This window comes from Capra hircus, assembly GCF_001704415.2.
Source record: "Capra hircus breed San Clemente chromosome X unlocalized genomic scaffold, ASM170441v1, whole genome shotgun sequence".
Taxonomy (NCBI): domain Eukaryota; kingdom Metazoa; phylum Chordata; class Mammalia; order Artiodactyla; family Bovidae; genus Capra; species Capra hircus.
Window position 1 is genome coordinate 26284969 of NW_017189517.1, and position 21507 is coordinate 26306475.

Below are 21507 nucleotides of genomic sequence, written 5' to 3' on the forward strand. Positions count from 1 at the left end.
CCAGGCTTCTCCATCCATGGGATTTTCCAGGCAAGAGTACTGGAGTGGGGTGCCAGTGCCTTCTCCCAAGTTTTAAAACAGGTGGACTGTAAAGCTAGGGAACTCTACTCAGTGCCCTGTGGTGACCTAAATGGGAAGGAAACCCAAAAAAGAGGGGATATACATATACGCATAGCTGATTCACTTTGCTATACAGTAGAAACTAACACAACATTGTAAAGCAACCAAGCTCTAAAAAAAATTAATCGAGACTGGAAGCTCTTCAGGAGTGATTTACAGACAACATAAAATGTAGAAAACTAAAGTACTGTATCAGTGTATCTAGAAATTTTGTGTAAAGAATTCCAGAAACCATACCAAACCTTGGGCTAATTACTGAAAATTAGAAATCTCATTTTGGAGCCTCTTGTAAATGTGTGTGGCGATATAGTGCACAGTTCATACAACGTGAACATGTTAAAATCGGTACTTTTATGCTGACCCTAGCCTGACCCAAAATCTCTCACACCAGAAATTTAATGTTTCTGAAAGCCTGATGATTGCCCTCTCATTTATTTTTCACCTTTCTGTGCCTTTCATATGTTCTTCCAGCTGGTTAATCATTAATTAATATTTAACAAGGCTTTTTCACAATGCCAATTCCTTCTCTGCTAGTAGAGCCTTTAGGCAGTATATGAACTCCCCTTCTCTGCCCATTTAAGAAGCCAGGACACTCACTATAGATTAATTTCTCTCAAGAAATCCAGAACAGCAGATAAAGGGAGGTTTCCTTGACAAGACCATTCAATGTTTCAGGCCACTCTGAATTTAGTAGATTTTCCTAGTGCATATAAAATGAGATTGAGTTGAACCAACTTAAAATTCTTAAAAAAATTTTCCAAGCACACATTGCCTGAACAAAATGGTTGCGACTGAAACGGGAAAGCGTTTAGCCTTTCCGCTTCTTGTGCCACAAGCCAGTCTCTTGATTCCAAAGATTGGAATGCAGATAAGCAGGGAAAACCTCAGCGCATGTTAATGAAAGAGGTCAGCTATGACACAGAGGCCAAGAAGAAGGAAAGGTACTCTAGGAAGCAGGAGTATGTCTCCAAGTTTTCTCTGGTGAAAGGAGATTGATGAGAATTGACATGCGTTTACAGTCAACCAACTGGAACCACGTAACTTTCACGTCCCTCCCCACCTCCACCTCTCACTCCTTTCCGTATGGACAAACAGACCACACAGGTGACTTTGGCTAACAATTTACTTGGCATGAAACCCAAAACATGAGAGCCTCGTCCTGTCCATATATCTGTTCCAGAGAACTAGTTAGAAAGGGAAGATTGCTGAGGTTTTCCCTCTGCGTTGCTCCGCACCTGAGCTTATTGGAGCCGAAGAGACTACTGATGCGTACTACTAACTTCCCTTCCCACGTCCAGATTCTTTTTATGATTCTAGGTTGAAACTGTACTCTCCAGACTTAAATAGGGTCTTGGTAACATTCAAACTCTCGCTCCCACATTCTCATCTTTTCATTTATTCTACACGGTTTTTGAGAAAGTGGTACCCCAGCCAGGCTCTGAGGACTTCTAGTCTCTTCAGAGCTAGGGAAGGGGAGAAAGGGAGCAGAGGACCAATCTACGCTCCCAGCCGCAGTTACAGTCCCCATCCCTCCAGGGCGCCCATCCCTGTGCCTTTTGTCCCAAAACCCCACCCAGATGATGTGACAGGCTCGTGGCCCAATCCCTTTCCTGGTTCCCAGGCCGACTGCTAGCACCACCCGAGCCAATGGCGGCGGCCGAGGGGCGGAGGGCCTGGCAGAAGGGGCGGGAGCGCTGGCTTTAGAACCACAGCCGCAAAGATTCCGAGCGGCAGAAGTTGTCTGAGTGCGTCGGGCGGAGGCAGTTGGGCCAGATTCGGTGCTCTGCGACTTTCTGTAAGTGCTCTGCAGATACAGGAGGGCACGAGGGGGAGCAGGGTCCCTGAGCGTGGGCAGGAGTGGGTCCAGAGGAGAGCATCTCCAGGAACCTCGGCGGGAACATGCCTGGCACGGGGGGCGGGGGCCTGAGAGGGAGGCTGGAGAGATTTCTGTCCCAGCCTTGGGCGCCAAAGCGACCGTTCGCAGCAGGGATGGGTGGGAGTGACCGAGTGTTCCCCATGACCGCTACCCGCTTCAGACACGTTTTCTGACGTTCACTGGGGGAGATGGTGTTTTCTCAATCGTTGCTCTTAACTTGTTGCCAACCTTGGGCTGGAGTCCTTGACGCCAACCCTTGCCCTTCTCCCCTTTACCGGCGGCGGCCCCGAAGTAGAAACCCAGCGTCTAAACTTCCCTCGATCGTCCTTCTCCAGCTACTGCCACCCTCCTCCCCCCGCCTCCGCCGGCTCTGGACTCAGGAAATCCCGGAGCCCGCCGCCTGCTACGCCTCCAGCCCCGGCTCGCCCGCCTCCGGTGACCTCTCAGGCTCACCTCGGCCCCCGGCTCCTCGGGGTGCGGTGGCCCAGGGAGAGAACGAGGCTCTGGTTGCCTGCCTTCCGCCTGCTTCCCTGGCCAGTAGCGATCGCTTAGCGATCGCACCGCGTCTCCCTATGAGTAAGCACTTTTTTCCTTTCAGTAGCAGGACATCCCCATGCCGTTAGGACAGTACCTTTCCGTTCTTCACGCTCCCGATTCCTTGCCGCCCGGTCTGCTGCTTTCTCAGCTCCTCTGGCTCCGCACCCTCGAGCGCACACGGTCCCGGCGGCTTGGGAGACAGAGTCGAAAGGGACGGTGGGAGAGGGGCAACATCCCCCTTCTCCCACACAGCTGCACTTGCCAGTGTTTACTTTTCCGCACCCGCAGTACTTAGCGCCCTAATGAGAGGCGGGGGCGGGGGGGGGCGGGGGGGGGCGGGGAACGCCGACCACCCGCGCCCTGGCTTCTCGCCAGTCCCAAAGTTGCCGCCGCCGCCGTCGCCGCTGCTGCTCCTGGCTTTAATGTGCTGGCGGCTCCGACCGCCAGGCTTCTGGGCAGAAGATCCCAGCCTGGGAGGTGGAGTGGACTTAAGGCTTTATGACTCTTCCCGTACGCGACGCTTCTTGCTCCACACCCGATCTGCACGACATCCCGGTTGGTGCTCAAGGTTGAGTTTAGAATTAATTCGCCGTTTAGGATCAGATAGACAGGATGCTGGGGGTGCCCGACTTGTTACCGGGGATGAGGGTGGGGACTGGGAAGAGAGCCTGGCAGGCCGCACAGTAGGTACCTAGGTGAAGTGAAAAACTACTGAGAAATAAGCAGATAGTCCGCTTTATTAGATGTCACAGTGTATTTGGGCGCCTAAACTTGATCCTGAGGATGCAATTTAGAGCGAATTCCAACATACTGGCGGAAGCCCCACACATGCCAATTGGCATCACGTGCCCCAAGTCTCTGATGCCCCTGGGGTCATGGTCACATGACTTCTTTTGACTTTAAAACTGGAATGTAATGGCTGAAGTCCATTTTCCCAAAAATACTGGACCAAAAAGGGGAGAGGGTGTGAACTAGCCTCTACTCAAGGGAATTCTACTTGGATGTGGATGAGGGGAACAGAAAGGGAATTTGGTGCTCAGATTTTATCCAGAATAAAAACAGAAGCTGTTTTTAAAACAAGGGCTTGAAATATGTTTGTGCTGGGATATATGTCTCCCCTGTGGCTCTTCAATCTAGTTTTGGCTTTTCTAAATTTTAAAAATATCTTACTAATTATTTCCTGGGAAAATTGCCCTTTTATTCATGCCCTGTTTCATTCTGAAATGATTGATTTGAAGCCATATCCCATAAGATAGTGTTTTAAAAAATTAGGCTTTGTCCATGTACCTAGGTCTGGCCTATATTCCAGTTGAACTGTTCTCTATATTAGGCATCTGCTTGAAAGTGGTGGATAATCTTTTGGCTAAAATTAACCATCAGTTACTGTGGTTTGAAATTGGATCAGAAATAAGGCACAAAAACAGTGGACACTAAATTTGAGAAATAGAGCTGATTGGGTTTGTGCCTTTCAATACTTTAGCAGAATAATGAGATGCCACAGAAACAACTTCTGTAATGACCAATACCCACCCAAGTGACCCAAGTTAAGACAACTGTTGGAAAAACTTTACGGTTTTTGTGATTTAGATTATGTATTGCAGAGTACAGAAATGGGCAGCAGAACCTCTGAGGTCAAGAGTTTAAAAGCTTTACTTATTTACAAAAATGGATCCAGTTGACACATATTCAGTCTTGAAAACAACTAGGGCAGCTAAAAATGAAACTGGGAACAGTTAAGAGATTTTGGCTTTGTATGCTTTAGCCAGAAACCCTTTGTCTACGTACTGCAGCAACCTCTGAATGACTTGAGCACTCCATTTTTATGCTGTGCATGGGTTTCTGAGCCTAAAAACTAGAACAACTTTAAAGCACATAGCTCTGACTGCCAGGCTTAACCTGGCAGCGCAGATTAGCTGGAAGTGGACTCAAACTGCACCTGAGTTAATTGGGAGTTAAGGACGCACTGCTATATAGACCCCCCTAGTGGAAGTGAGGTGATAATATAATTTTAGATTGAACTAATAAATATTTAACCTTAAAAAAGGAAGGAGTACAACTATCCAACTAGGTTAAAGTGATAGGGAGTTAAGTTCTTTTTAAAATAATATTAACTCATGTCAAAACAGGATCCTCACTAGGCTCTCTGTCCACAGTCTTTTGTCTCAGAGGTGTCCACTTGTTTAAAACTACTGACTTCATTTTTCAGTGGTATGATCTAATGAACCCAGGCTTTCATCAAAATTAGAGGATTACGAGTCTAATACTTAATTTCTATTGTTAGATCTAGAAAGTGATCAAACTCTTTGTCTGGGGTGGGAGAGCCAAATAAATTATGCTTTGCCTCCATGGGGTCGCAAAAGAGTGAGACACTCACTACTTAGCGACTAAACAACAACTTGATTTTACACAGATAATCAACACTCAGGTCGAAGGAATCCAATCTGATGGCATTATTTAGGGTCAATTGCTAAAAATGTCTAGGCTTAATACATTTTGGGTAAAAGGATTAATTACAACTAGTGAGTAATATTTGGGTTGAGATTAAGTTTCTTCTACAAATGGTTACAAGTACATTAGACTTAACTGTGACTATTTATACTGGCAGAATATCAGTATCCAGGGCACTATCAGGAACTCCATGGACATTTTTGTTGTTCTTAAGTCATGTCCGACTCTTTGCGACCCCATGGACTGTGGCAAGTCAGGCTTCCCTGTCCTTCACTGTCTCCTGGAGTTTGCTCAAATTCATGTCCACTGAGTCGATGTCTCTCCAAGGTAAACAGTGTGACTGATACTGAAAAGAAGTGGGTAGTAGCTTCACCACGGTGTTTGAGGACTAAGGAGATTCTTTTTGGTGAAACTGACAGAGAAAAGGAAGGAAATCCACTTGCAATTTTTCCATATTCTGTTTTAGGTAGGCATTTCTGCTTGCCTATCCAAGAAATATACTGACATAATAATATTCTTGGCACATATGATAAATTTGTGAATTTGGTACTGTGTGACTAATGTTATTTCTTTAAAATATAGACCATTTCTGTCATTCCTTATCAGAATTTATCATAATCTAGGTGGAATGTATATGCCAAACTGTTTGTTTTTGCTGTTTAGTACAGATTCCAGAAGTAGCAGATATAAAATTGAAAACAAACATCTAACATCTATCAATACATGACGACTTGGGTATCTGTTTTTGGAATCACTTTGTAATTGCTCGTGCTGTTTTGGTGAAAAGTAATCTGGGGGGAAAGTTTGACGTGTGAAAATAATAAAACTCAGTTTAGAAGAAAACAGCTAGATCACATTTTGAGTCTGTATAATTATTCTAGGGAATGACATACCATATAATGTATGTTCAATGTGTTGGAGGTTTCAAAAGTTTTTTGGATACATTATACTGTTGGAAGGTCTTTTAGATACCAGTGGTCACGACTCGCTGTTTTTAGTTATGAGAGAGCTTTGGTTAAAATTATGGTCTAGAAATATTAAAAACAGTCTAATCATGAAATGTCAGTCTCAGGAAAAGATCTGATAATACTTGGGCCAACTGGTAGTTATGGAGGTGACAGTTTCCAAAATTTTAATAAGTTTAATAACATTGAATTTGCCTTATTCTTAGCACTTGAAAGACAAATATTGCTGAGTATAAACTGTTTTGGGGCTGAAAAAGCATTGCTGTTAAATGAAAATTACAATGGTAAGGGGGAAGTATGTTGGACTTCCTTCAGAAGAACTAGATTCTAGACATGGTTCTGCCACTGACTCATAATTTGACCTTGAGAAAGTCACTAAAGATTATTACATTATTATATAACATTGAGTACATACATGTGCCAGACACCACACATTTTCTCATTTATAAACAGAGGGCATGGCTCAAGGACTTTGTTGTGTCTTTTATATAGAAATAGTATTGCTTATTTCAATTTTACTTATCGGTTTATTTGTTTACCAATTGTAATGCGACTATATTGCATGCTAAGTCGCTTCAGTCATGTCCAACTCTTTGCTACCCTATGGACTATAGGGTGCCAGGTTCTTCTGTCCATGAGATTGTCCAGGCAAGAATACTGGAGTGGTTGCCATGTACTCCTCCAGGGGATCTTCCCGACCCAGGAATTGAACCCTAGTTTCTTATGTCTCTTGCATTGGCAGGTGGGTTCTTTACCACTAGCACCACCTGAGAAGCAACTGTATTTAAGCTAAATACCTTGTTGGAAAATTGGTGACTATACAGGAAGATGATCACTGGTGGCTTACGCAGTGACTAATGTTATTTCTTTAAAATATAGACCATTTCTGTTATTCCTTATCAGAGATTTTTGGCACATTAAACTTTCTGATTTTATATTATAAGAAAGCTTACTTTTTCTTAGCAGTCTAGAAATTGGTTTGATGATAAGGAGGTAGTATTGTTTACTGGAAAAAAATCCAGGGTCTTTTAATCCTCTACAGTTTGCACAGATAGGCCATCTTAAGTAAATTATGGAAGTTCTCTGTGTTCATATCTGGATTTTACTTCATTTGTAAACCATCTGTTTCTGATCTACGTATTTCACAGGGATGCTGAAAGGATAAATGAGCTATGTAAGCCTTGGCTCTTCAGCAGACAGGTGCTATATAAATTCAAAGCACTGTAGTAGTATATCATAGAAGCACCAAAGTTTTAACAAGAGTTTACAGAAATAGAGTTCTCATCACTTAAGTCTTGCCACATTTTACTTGTCTGTAATAGTCTCCAACCATCCACTTTTACAAGCTAAGGAGAAATAAAGCCAGACATAATATAATGAAAAATAAGAGAAATGGTTGATAACAAGAGCATTAAGCCCTATACATGTAATACTTTGTTATATTTTTTCCCCTCAAATATTGTGCCAAGTAGCCGTTAAAGCCATTAATGTGGTGTGGGTTTTTTTTCTTACTTTTCCCAAGCAACTATCGAGCAGTATTTTGGTGTTCATTGCTAAAGCTTACAAAGTACTTTGGCTTACCATACTTCTTTCTTAGTTTTGTGATTGCCTGTTATAGGAGGTTTTGTGTAAAATTGCGCATGAAAAATCAAATGTTTCTCTGTGTAATTGCACTCTAAATTGCATATGTGAAGTATGGAAAAGTGTATAATGAAGGAGATAATCTGTATGTTTAAGTGTCATGCCATCATTAACACAGAAAAGGTGAGAAGTGAATGTAGATTTTCTTTTGAAAAACAAACCTTGGGCTAGGTAACTTCTGAGGGGTCATTTTCAACCCCCACCCTCAAAATTGTTAACTTGGAATTAATTTTCAGTGTCTGTTGTCATCTTGCCAATTACATAATGGTTCTTTAACTCTGTCATTCTTTGCATTATCATATGTTTTATTTTATTAAAATTATGTTTGATAACATTTGTTAAAATATCATTTGTGAAGTAACAGTACCTAATGAAAATGAAATAAGCAGAAAGCCCTGAGTTAAAGAACTTTTGAAATTACTTGGTATCGTGTGGCTAGTTCTGAAGAAAAGGTTCTTTTTGCTAAAATAAATCGTTTTCTTTTGTAAAATCTGATCTCATTTCTACCATCTCTGGTTTAAAAAATAGCAAATCATTTTTTGTAACCTTGTAACCTAGTCATTGAAAATAAAATTTTGATTCTCTTAAGCTGTTTTTACTTCATATGTGTATATATATTTATATAAAATATAAATACTTTCTATAAAATAGAATTTGTGAGGACAGTAAAATAGCTTGGAATATTCATATTATTGCATTCTACCTTATATGCTATAATTACATAGTGTTGTGCTCAGATTGACATTCTGCTATTGACACTGAATTATAATACTAATACATTGTCCTTTATAGATTAATGTAATTTTTAAGCTTTTTTTCTGTATTTATTTACTTGCTTATATGTCCGTTTTTGCCATTTCTTAATGTCTTTTTGACATTTTGGAGCTTGTATTTCAGTGAGGGAGAATTTCCATTTCAGACTGCTTTCTCAGAGGTAAAAGTGACAAGAGATGATTCCTTCAGTATATCCTATTGCTATAATAGTCAATAGGTATATTTAGCTAATCTGCTGGAAAAGTGTCTTAAGTAGTGTGTACTTCAGATGTTTTTAATCACTTTGTGTTGGATTAAAAAATACAAGGCCATTGTAAAAGTATTAAAAGAAAGCAAAAATTTTTATAAAGAATGAAAGTAAAGATTACTCATAATCATGCCACTTGTTCATATTTTTTTAATCTGTTTCCTGTATAGAAAGTTAAATATTTTTAAAATTGGGATCATGTTGTATATGCAGTTTGTATCTCTTTTTTTTCACTTATTATACTGTGAAAATGTTTTCACATAAGATATTTTTGAAAATATTTAAAATTTCTGCATGAGATTTCATAATTTATTTCACTAATTCCAGGTTGTTGGAAATTTTTTTTCTTTCCATATGTTATAGATAATACTTCAGTGAACATCCTGGGGCAAAAAGCATTTTGTGACTCTGAATATTTCTTTGGGATAGGTATTTAGAAGAAAAATTGCGAAGATTTTTGTTTTTAAAGATGAATTCCTTTGACAATCTTTGAAGTTTAAACACTGGCTTACCCAAAAAGAGCCTTGATTTCAAAGAACAGCACTCAGGAAAACAACAAGCCATTCTTTATATAGTGTTTTGTATGTGACTAAACTGGAGCTGGTTTAGGTAAAGTATATGTCTTAGAAATATTGTGGTTTCCTCTGATCTAGTTAGCAGGTGCAAAGCAGGATGAAGTAGAATCCTGTGGGGTGCACAATCCTAGGAAGTTCTATTTTTTGAAATGGAACTGTTAATGGGGGAAGGGAGACAGGTTTGTATTTAATTAGCCTTTAGATTTCAGATTGCTGTAAAACTCTGTTCAAGTATGGAAACCTTATTTGTGACCAGAAACTTTCAGTATCCTAAAGAAACTTCATCGTGAAGTTGATTAAATGGCTGTGTTTGGAGGTTCTTTTGTTTTATTGATTTATTCTTACTGAAGTATAGTTGATTTACAATGTTGTTAGTTTCTGGTGTGTAGCAAAGTGATACAATTTTATACATATGTATTCTTTTTCAGTTTCTTTTCCACTACCTTATTACAAGATAGTGAGTGTAGTTCCCTGTGCTATATAGTAGTCCTTGTTTTATATTTTATGTATAGCAGTATGCATATGTTAATCTCAGACATATTCCCCCTTCCCCTTTAGTAACCATAAACTACCATATGATCCAGCAATCCCACTCCTAGGCATATATCTGGAAAAGATGAAAACTCTAATTTGGAAATATACACATACTCTGATGTTCATAGTAGCACTGTTTACAATAGCTGCTGCTGCTGCTGCTAAGCCGCTTCAGTCGTGTCCGACTCTGTGTGACCCCATAGACGGCAGCCCACCAGGCTCCGCCATCCCTGGGATTCTCCAGGCAAGAACACTGGAGTGGGTTGCCATTTCCTTCTCCAGTGCATGAAAGTGAAAAGTGAAAGTGAAGTCGCTCAGTCGTGTCCGACCCTCAGCGACCCCAGGGACTGCAGCCTACCAGGCTCCTCTGTCCATGGGATTTTCCAGGCAAGAGTACTGGATTGGGGTGCCATTGCCTTCTCCATTCCAATAGCTAAGAAATGGAAACAACCTAGATGTCCATTGACAGATGAATGAATATGTGCTGTGTATGTGTGTATATATGTGATGGAATATTACTCAACCATAAAAGGAATGAAATAATGTCATTTGCCACAACATGGATGGACCTAGAGACGATCATACTAAGTGAAGTAGTCAGACAGAGAAAGATGAATATCATCAAATATGTGATATCACTTATACGTGGAATCTAAAATATGATATAAATGAGCTTACTTACAAAACAGAAATAGACTCACAGACGTACAAATGGCTCTGTTTGTCAAAAGGCTTTTTTAAATCTCAGGTTGTGCAGTTGCAGCTCAGTGATACATCAGTTACATCCAGACTACCACCATAATGTGAGTCACACCAATTTTTTTGACTTCCTAGCACATATAAAAGTCATGTATACAATAGTGTAGTCTATTAAGTGTGCAATAGCATTACATCTTTAAAAAGTACATAATTAAAAATATTTTATTGTTTAAAAAATACCAGTTAATCATCTGAGGCTTCAGTGTATCCTAGTAACATTGAAGATCACTGATCACCAATCACTATAACAAGTATAATGATAATGACAAATTGTGAAATATGGTGAGAGTTCCCAAAATGTGACACAAAATGAGAAAATGCTATTGGGAAAAAGATGCCAATAGATTCCTCACTTGATGCAGGCTTGCCACAAACCTTCAATTTGTAAAAAGTGAAATATCTGGAAAGTGCAATAAAATGAGGTGTGCCTGTACTTTGACGCTACTCAATAAACTCAGTTATATATTTCATTCAGCTTGCTTAAATAGCTAAACTGAGATCAAATAGTGGTAAAATTTCTGGTGTCATCAGTTAATTTGTGCCTAGATTCCATGTGTAGTGAATCCCCCAATTACAACACTTAACAAATATTTTGTATATTTAAATGTCTCATTGTACACTGCATCTCTTTCTCTAAACTTATCCCATGCTGCTTCATAGACCCTTCCCGGATGTTTGTTTCCTTCCCCCAGTTCATCGGTGGCACTAAGGACCATGTTGTTCTGGACATCATCTGATGACCCAGAAGTGATGTGGAAAATGTCTGACTAGACAACTCGTTCTCATCACCTCTTTTTTTTTGTTCTCAGAGGTATAATGTACATGCTATATTTCATAGTCAGACTGGAGTTTAGTATAAAATGTGGGTTCCCATGGTTTTGCTGTTTTATATCTCTGTGATATTGAGGAAGTTCTGTAACTCCTCCAAACCTCAATTTTACTATCTATAAAATGGGGATGATATGACTTGTTTTAGTGTTGTCCTTAAAATTAAAGGAGAACATTTGTAAAGAAAATAGTGGGGACTTCCCTGGCGGTGCAATGGATAGGAATCCATGCTTTCACTGCTGAGAGCAGGGGTTGGATTCCTGGTCAGGGAATTAAGATCCCACAAGCCATGTGGCATGCCAATTTATAAGTCAATTAATGTTGCCTTAGGTGATCTTTATCAGGTGTCTGTAGCTACCTCTTCATTTTCCTCTGATTTACTCTCTTTTCCCTTAAGATAAATAAGATAGGTGTTTTTTTGTTTGTTTGTTTTATTTAATGGTATTGTGAAAATATGACTTCCTAATGCTTTGCATTACACATGTGGAGGATTTTAACAATGTTCCAGGTTGAAGAAGCCTCTTGACTTAGCTTAGAAACCCTTTTACCATTTACCTTTTTATGAGGATATGCCATCCAGCAGCCTAAATTCACCCTCAAATGAAAATTGGAAATGATACTCTTTTAATATATTACAGACACCACTATAAACTCATTGCTACTAACAAATTTAGCTTAGATCAGGATGGAAGGTAATAGGTAATGTTGATGCTTATTTTGGAGGATAGGAAAAAAAAGCTTCAAGTTCTTAAGTGTTTGTTTCTACAATAGTAGAAATAGTATAAACATGAGTGTTTAAAAGTTTGCTTTTGAAAAATAGGAGAAAAGAGAAATTAAATTAGTCAAAACTTAAAATGCTGGGGAAGGCAGAGAGTTATAAATTAAATCAGAATCTTAGTCATGGGTGAATCCAAAACATATTCATTTTAAATTTACGATGCCTATTATTTCCTCTAGTGGAAGTTTTCAAAAGCTAAAACCAGGAAATGATGAAGGACATTGACACATTCAACAAATATTTTGAGCAGTTTGTGGCTCTCCAGTTTAAAGCTACAGTTGAATAGCTTTTGTAAATGGTTATGAATAATTAAAAATTTATATTTTGTCTTATAATAATTAAAAACCAATATAGCCAAATTAATATTAAGTATAGATAACCAAAAAGTAATACTGATAGAATAACATGTATAAAGATATAAGCCAATCCATACATTTGGTATCTTTTCCTAAATCAAAGTTTTCTGGCATTAGTTGCCCCCCCCTCCTGAAATGAAAACAAACTAGAATATATTTATAGGAGCAAGCAGATCATGGCGAACTTCCCTACCTAGAGAGGGTTTGTGTAAAGATGAAGGGAATATTGCTATGTCAAGTACTTCGAAATGTGTAAGGATTATATAAAAGCAGGCCTATAAGGCATTTACAAAGAGATGTAAAACTCAGGGAAACTTTAAAATATGCCCAGAGTTCTAAGGTATATATTGCTGATGGTACAAACTACAGATGGAGTAAGAGTTAGCCAAATATAGTAACATGGACAATGCCTTAATTAGTCTATTTGTGGAATTCTTTCATCATTCAGCTGAAATAAGTTTAATGAAAGCTGCTAAGTGCTAGGGCTACAAAGATGGTAAGATACTCCTGCAGTCTAGAAGAAAAGACATAATACTGGATTTCATAAAACCTAAAAATATTCTTACATGTAGAAAAGGAACTTAAATATGGCCTTTTTTCTCAACATAAAATAATTTCTAAATTTAAACCTTGTGTGAACAAAGACATTCATGTATAACCCAATATAATCAAATCTAAACTAAGAACAAATCAAGTTTAAACATTGTTATTTCTTTGCAATAATTATTGCATCCTAGAAAAAGTGCCCACCATGAGTTAATTTTACTTAAATAGAACATTGCTCAGCCTATAAATGAAGGTCAGCAGACACCAGTGTCTTGGAATAAAATAGCCCTTTGGCAAGAAAGTGAGCCACTCCCCATTTAGTTTTTACAAAAATAAAATTCTTTCCAGCTTTACTAAATTGTAGATGTTGTGCACAGCATGTACTTCTGCAGTAGTTGGTTCTGCAGCTGTGGAAATATCCATGTATGCAGAAGCCTTAAAAAACATTGATTCACCATTACTTCCACATGTAGCTCTCATACTTTCTATGGTACCGCATTCTGTTAAGTTTTATCTGAGTCAAGGATAATAGCCAGTAATTACAAGTAGAATGGGGCTTCCTTGGTGTCCTAGCCGATAAAGAATCCACCTACAATGCTGGAGACCTGGGTTTGATCCTGGGTCGGGAAAAGGTGTAGCAGATGCTTACTCCCAAAGCAGAGACATTACTTTGCCAACAAAGGTCTGTCTAGTCAAGGCTATGGTTTTTCCAGTAGTCATGTATGCATGTGAGAGTTGGACTATGAAGAAGGCTGAGGGCCGAAGAATTGATGCTTTTGAACTGTGGTGTTGGAGAAGACTCTTGAGAGTCCCTTGGACTGCAAGGAGATCCAACCAGTCCATTCTAAAGGAGATCAGCCCTGGGCGTTCTTTGAAACTCCAGTATTTTGGCCACCTCATGCGAAGAGTTGACTCATTCGGAAAAGACTCTGATGCTGGGAGGGATTGGGGGCAGGAAGAAAAGGGGACGACAGAGGATGAGATGGCTGGATGGCATCACTGACTCAATGGATGTGAGTTTGAGTGAACTCCGGGAGTTGGTGATGGACAGGGAGGCCTGGCGTGCTGCAATTCATGGGGTCACAGTCGGACACGACTGAGCGACTGAACTGAACTGAATGGGCTACAGTGCATGGGGTCGGAAAGAGTCAACGCAACTGAGCAGAGCACATGTGCACAGGTATAAAATTGTTAGTGACTCAGTCATGTCTGACTTTTTGCGACACCATGGACTGTAGCCTGCCAGGCTCCTCGGTCCATGGAATTCTTCAGGCAAGAATACTGGAATGGGTAGCCATTTCCTTCTCTAGGGAATCTTCCCAGCCCAGGGATTGAACCTGGGTCTCCTGCATTTGCAGGCAGATTCTTTATCATCTGAGCCACCATGGAAGCCCTGTACACAGGTATAACTGACACCTTCATTTTCTGCCTTGAACTTCTTGATTGTCCCAGACTTTGAAATGACCCAGGATTCCAAATGTGGTCATTGTTCTGTTTGATGGGAGAGAATCAAATGGATGCAGTATATCTGGATGTACTATGTTCTGTGTATATGGTTTGCTTCAAAGATAGCACTAAATTCCTGCCATATACAATGGAAAACACTGTTCTTCTAGGGAGAAAGGAAAATAAACCCATTTTCCTGATTCTTTCACAGTACACCTGGCACATAGCAGGTCTCCATAAATACATTTGAAAGAGGACTTTGCTAATAAAGATTAAATTGTGAAAACCTAATCAGCAAATTGATAGCTTATGAATCATAATTGAATAAAATACATCATGATGTGAACCTATCAGAAGACTAAGCAAAGGGCTTCTTTGGTTTTCTTCCTCTCACTTGTTTTAATTGGTCAGGAATGAATGTTACAGATAGCGCTTTCATTATGAGAACTGCTTAACTTTAGGATCAAAAAGGAAATTGTGACATATTAATATTTTTCATTTTTAAAGCAGTTTTATTGAGATAGAATTCACATTCTCTACCACTCATGTAAACTGTATAGTTGAGTGGATTTTAGTATATACACAGATGTGTATGACCATCACCAGTTTTTGAATCTTCTCATCACCTCAGAAAGAAACCCCATACTTTTAAGCTATCCCTCTCCCCAGCCACCTATCTCTCCAACCCCAAGCAGTCATTAATCTACTTTCTGTTTCTACAGGTTTCCCAGTTCTGGACTTTCATATATAAATGGAACATGTAGTCTTTTTTGACTGACTTCTTTTACCTAGAATATTGTTTTCAAGGTTCATTGAAGTTGTAGCATATATCAACACTTCATTCCTTTTTATGACTGAATAATAGTCCATTGTATGGATATATGACATCTTGTTTATCTGTTCATCCATTGATAAGACATTTGGGTTGTTTCCACTGTTTGGCTGTTATAATGGGACATATTAATATTAAATGTCTAACTACAGGTCAGCTAATGGATTAGAAGTGGTACTGACAAGATAATATTTCATGTATCACTACTCTGCTGTTAATGCACATCCTTGCTTTCACTCTGAGCAGTACTGATTTCTATATCTAAGTGAAGCTATTTTTTCCTGTTTCCTGAAGCTTAGTAGCTTATTATCAACTTGTTCCCAATACTAACTTTTTCCTTAATATTTTTACTTGAATAATGGAAAATCTGTGAAAGTTGTATAGTCACATTTTAAAAAACTTTTTATATAATAGATTTGTCCAATATGCCTTGTTTAAACACATTTATTAAACACCTAATATAAGGATCAAAAGTAAGCAGTATTAAGTATTGCAGAAGTAAATGAAAAATGCTTTGAAATACAGTGGTTTTCAGTCAGCCTAAAGCATTATTGAGCATATATAATATATTTATTTTAAAAATTATTCTTTAAATATGAAATATAAACACAGAACAAAATTCAAATGCTATAAAGGGACATAAAAAAAATGTGCCTCTGACCTGATCCCCATTTCCCTTCGCAGGTGACCATTAGTACTAGTCTCTTGTGTATCTACCCAGAAATAATACTGAATACATTTGACACTTAACATTTTCAGAAGAGCTTGGTGTTTTACATTTAGAAAGTGCAGCATTACATTCGAAGGAGGCTTTACCTTTTGACTCTTTAGGGATGAACATGAGAATGAGGGATTATCATCCAAGGATGATGGAAAAGAATCACCTTCAGTTACAGAGTTTTTCTTGTAAGAACCCTTCTGGTCAAAATAGCTAATGATGCCTAGAACCAGTCTCAGCCATTATCTTCTATATTCAACCCACAGAGAATTTCCTGGGCCTAGTTTCCTTCTTCTTCTGGGCAGCTAGCACCTTGCAAACCCACTAGGAAAGGATAGGCCTCCCTGAGAGAGAAGGGCTGTAGTTCAGTCAAGAAAAGATATAATTTCCAGGAGACCCATTTAGAACTTCCTGTTGAACTTCCTATTTAATTGCTTGGGGCTTCCCACGTGGCACTAGTGGTAAAGAACCTGCCTGCCAATGCAGGAGATGTGAAGAGATGTGGGTCGCTCCCTGAGTCGGGAAGATCCCCTGGAGAAGGAAAGGGCAACCCATTCCAGTATTCTTGCCTGAATAATCCCATGGACAGAGGAGCCTGGCAGGCTACAGTCCATAGACTCGCAAAGAGTCAGACATGACTGAAGGGACTTAGCATGCACATATGCATTTCATTACTTAATTCATTTGTTTTGTGTTTAGCCACTCAGTTGTGTCTCATTCTTTGCAATCCTGTGGACTGCAGCCCACCAGGCTCCTTCATCCATGGGGGTTCTTCAGACAAGAATACTGGAGTGGGTTGCCATTTCCTACTCCATTACTTAATTCATTTAACAGGGCTTTATTAATGATCAACAGTGTGCTAGGCACTGTTATCACTAAGATAAATAAAATAATGTGCTGTTATTTGAAGAGCTCAGAGTCTAATCCAGCCACTGATTTTTGCAAATGAGGCAACAGAGAAATTGATTTTGACTTGCCACATCATGAAGTGGTAGAGCGGTGGTGGGGGACAGAGTCTCCTGATACCTAATCCGTCACGCTTCTCACCATAAATTTAGACATCACATCCAGAGTCCAACTTTGTTTACTAGGAATGCCTCTTCCTCTTCCTCCATGAATCAATTTATACTAACTGGAGTTTTCTTTCAGATGTTAACAAAATGAGGAATGCTGTGTCATTAAAAGTTGACATAATTCTCCGAAACTCACTTCACCTATGACTTAAGCAGCATTATTTCACTTGACCAACTCTTCCATAGCTAATGAGAATTCATTGGTTATAGCTTTAAAGTGGTAAATTATTTTCTAGGTTATATCTTCAACCAAGGCATTCTTATACTTACAAAGCTGCAGTCCTAATCACTGATCTTAAAGAGTTTCCTACATAGTATTGAATCCAGAGAATTTTGAAAACTCTAATGCAAATATATTGGATATACATTGAAGGATTTATCACTCATATTTCTTCCAAAATAGTTGTAGTTTTGTCTATAGTGTTTTGGAAAACTTTGTGGAAAAAATGTTTAAAATAAGATATGGAACTTTCTTCTTTTATCCCCATCAATTTAATGATACTATATTCTGTGTTTAATTCTGTTAGTTTTTTTAGCTGAACTTTTCACTTAGCAGAAATTGTAGACATGTACTTGTAAGAAATAACAGAGAGATCTGTACCATTTACCCAGTTTCCCCGAATAATAACCTTTTGCAGGACCTTGGTACAGTACTAAAGCCAATGTTGACATTGATATAGACCAGATGCATAACAGTTCTTTCACTGCTAGAAGCCCTTTTGTTACTCTTCTGTAATAGCACACACTTCTTCCTCCCTCCCCTGCACCTGCCCCATTTCTTTCTACCTCTGGAAACCGCTAATCTGTTCCCCTATTCTATAATTTTGTCATTTCAAAAATATATAAACAGAATCAGAATTATATGCAATCTTTTGGCTTTTTTTCATTCAGCATAATTGTCTAGAGTTCAGTCAAGTAGTGTGTAATGATTCTTTCTTTCTTTTTATTGCTGAGTAGTATTCCATGGTATAAATGTACCATAGTTTATTTAATCAATCACACATTGAACAACATATTAGCCATTTCTAGTTTGGACTGCTACAAATATTGATATTTGTGTACAGGTTTTTCTGTGACTGTAAATTTTCATTTCTCTGAGATTAATGCCCAGAGAATACAAATCTCTGGGTCATATAAGAGTACATATTTAAATTTATAAATCCTAAAATGTTTTCCCATAGTAAATGTACCATTTAATCTCTTACCATCAATATATGAATGGTCCAGTTTTTCCACATCCTTGATATCATTTGATTTTGTCACTTTTTTATTTAGTGTAGAGATAACTCAATTTTGTTTCATTTTGCATTTCCCTGTGGTTAATGATGCTGAGCATCTTTTTATGTGTTCATTTCCCATCTGTTTATCCTCCTTGGTGAAGTATCTTTTCATATCTTTTGCCTATTTTCTAATTGGGTTGTTTTTTTAATACTGAGTTTTGAGAGGTCATGAAATTAAAAGACACTAGCTCCTTGGAAGGAAAGTTATGACCAAACTAGATATCATATTGAAAAGCAGAGACATTACTTTACCAACGAAGGTCCATCTAGTGAAGGCTATGGTTTTTCCAGTGGTCATGTAGGATGTGAGAGCTGGATTGTGAAGAAAGCTGAGTGCTGAAGAATTGATGCTTTTGAACTGTGGTGTTGAGAGTCCCTTGGACTGCAAGGAGATCCAACCAGTCCATTCTAAAGATCAGCCCTGGGTGTTCTTTGGAAGGAATGATGCTAAAGCTGAAGCTTCAATACTTTGGCCACCTCATGCGAAGAGTTGACTCATTGGAAAAGACTCTCATGCTGGGAGGGATTGGGAGCAGGAGGAGAAGGGGACAACAGAGGATGAGATGGCTGGATGGCATCACTGACTCGATGGACATGAGCTTGGGTGAACTCTGGGAGTTGGTGATGGACAGGGAGGCCCGGCATGCTGCAGTTTATGGGGTCGCAAAGAGTCGGACACTACTGAGTGACTGAACTGAACTATATATTCTAGATAACAATCCTTTATCAGATAAGTGGTGTACAACTCTTTTCTCCTAGTCTGTAGCTAGTCTTTCTGTTCTCTGAACAAGGTCTTTCACAGAACAGAAGTCTTTATTTTGACAAGGCCCAAATTGATCTATGTTTCCTTTTATAGACTGTCTTTTTGGAGTCACATCTAAGGTCCCTTCACTAAACATGCTTCCTGATGAATTTTTCAATTTTTTTTCTAAAGTTTTATGGCGTTATGTCTCACATTTAAATCTATGGCTCATTTTGAGTTCATTTTTTGTGTAAATCTTTACACAAAATTATAAAAAATTAGGTCTAGGTCAAAGTTCTTATTTTTTTCTCTCTTATGGGTGTCCAGTTCCTGTAGCACCATTCCTCCACTGATGTGCTTTTGTACCCTTGTCAAAAATCAGTTGAGCATTATTTGTGTAGGCCTATTTCTGAGTCCTCTGATCTGTTGCATTGATCTGCATGTGTTACTCTGTAACCACATTATCCCGACTGCTGTAGCTGTAAGAAATGATTTAACACCAGGCAGAGAGAGCCCACCCATTTTAATTTTTAAATATCTTTTACCTGTTCTAAGACCTCTTCCTTTCCACAAAACATTTTTAGAATAAGCTGGACTGTGACCACAAAAAAACTCTGCTGTTGATAGAAATTGCATTGATAATGAATAAATTAGAATTTTGAGATTGCATATGTAATATTAATTTAGTTAAAACTGGTAATGGCATTCTTAAAGAAGACAATTTAATTTCTTTTGTAGCCTCATTCTAGGTCTTATTTTCTAAAGTGATGGCCATGTTTATGATTTTTAAATCACTGAACAAATATTAATTGGTCATTTTTCTTCAGATATAACTTGGACATCTTTTTTTTCATTGCCAAAATTGAAACTTCTTTTCCATAGGAATAACACATTCTTGATTTTGGTGTATAACTTTCAAGTTCTAAATCATTGTTATGGTTTTGAATTTTAAAATTATTTGAAGAGTTCTTTGTAGAATTTTAAAAGACCCTCCCCCATTAGATTTCTCTTTACAAGACTCCTAAACTTACTGCCTTAAGGAAAATATGGTTTACCTCTTCTGTCGTTTTAAACAAATACCTTTCCCCAAAGAGCAAAATAGAACATGCCTCCAAATCTTTGGGGTTTAGGTTATTGGAGCTCAGGATGTGTTTGTTAGTCATAAATAGCAAAGCAAAAGTTTTTAAATGAGAACTTTTGTGCATTCTCATGCTTTGATCTTTGATTCTGAAAACTAAAATCTTAAAAATTACAAAAAGAATCTGGTAAACCTCTTAATTTTAAAAAAAGCACTTGAAAACTTACTATTAGGGATTTTAGAAAAAGAGAAGAGGACTGTTAAACTGATGAGAGGAAGAGAAAATGTCACCTTGTTGCTTTTGGGTGTGGGAAAAGGGAATGAGATCATGCTTTCATTTCTGTCTTGCTTTCTCAAGATAAGCTTTTCCACCCTTCTTTCTGCTTCATGTTTCAGGGTGGAAGCACCAAAAAAAAAAAAAATGCAACCTGGCTCTCTTTCCCATCCTGTTTATATTCTAAATTGGCTTTTATTGTTTTAATAAATATATCACTGGCAGCCTATAAACATAAGTGGTTACACTCAGAAAGCAGGAATTTGAAAATCACAGTCCAGTTATACTACCTTAAACACAATTAACACAATTACTTCTCAATAAGGAAAACTTATCTATATCATAGAAATGTAGCTCATAGTTTTAATATAATTATTGCAGTGAAATTTACTACTACTAAGTATTGTCTTCAGAGTTCTGAAAGGATAAAAGTGTGATCCAAGAGTAGTAAGCCAAGACATCATTTAAAAATAAAGGTATTAGGCAGTTCCTGAAAATATAAAAGAACTAATAGAAAAGAGAAATACTTGAAAGTGAAATTCAGCCAATTGAAAAACAGGGCAATATTAAGATTTTAAGAACTGAGAAGTCTTGGTAAAAGGATGTGTGATGATCATTCAAACTATTTAAATACAGAATTAATACTGAAAAAATTAGTACTACTAATATCAGTGATTTTTTTCTTTCTCGCCTACTCCTTTGTTTAGGTAATAGTCACACTATAGCAAAAACTATTCTCTGATGGAAAGAAAGTGTAATTTAAGGAAAAATGCAGTATAATGGTACTACTCACCATAAACAGATACTCCAACTTCTTTCTTCACATATAGCTTATCAACATTTTTAAAATTTTGTCTAATAAGAGACTGTTTAATGCTCGTTCTCTAAAGCCAAGAACTCTCAGAGCCAGTGAGCCTACTATAGTCTACCCCATCAAAAGAACCCTGCTAATGGCTTTAGCCAATTTCTGAGGTAACAGTACCTAGGAGGGGGATAAACTGGGAGAAGTAAGAAGTTACTTTGTATGGACGACTTTTTGCTAACAATGAGTTTTAACAGGCAAGGACCACAAAAGCCATT

General features: G+C 38.3%; 1 protein-coding gene across 2 annotated transcripts in view; it reads left to right on the forward strand.

Moving 5' to 3' along the window:
- The first annotated feature begins 1513 nt into the window (after positions 1 to 1513).
- PLS3 (plastin 3) overlaps positions 1514 to 21507 on the forward strand; it is a 100441-nt gene continuing 80447 nt past the window's right edge. Inside the window, exon 1 of one of the 2 annotated variants that reach the window (XM_005700566.3) lies at positions 1514 to 1915. The gene's annotated coding sequence lies outside the window, so the exon portion shown is untranslated. The remainder of the gene's footprint in view (positions 1916 to 21507) is intronic. The other variant, XM_005700565.3, reaches the window with a different exon arrangement.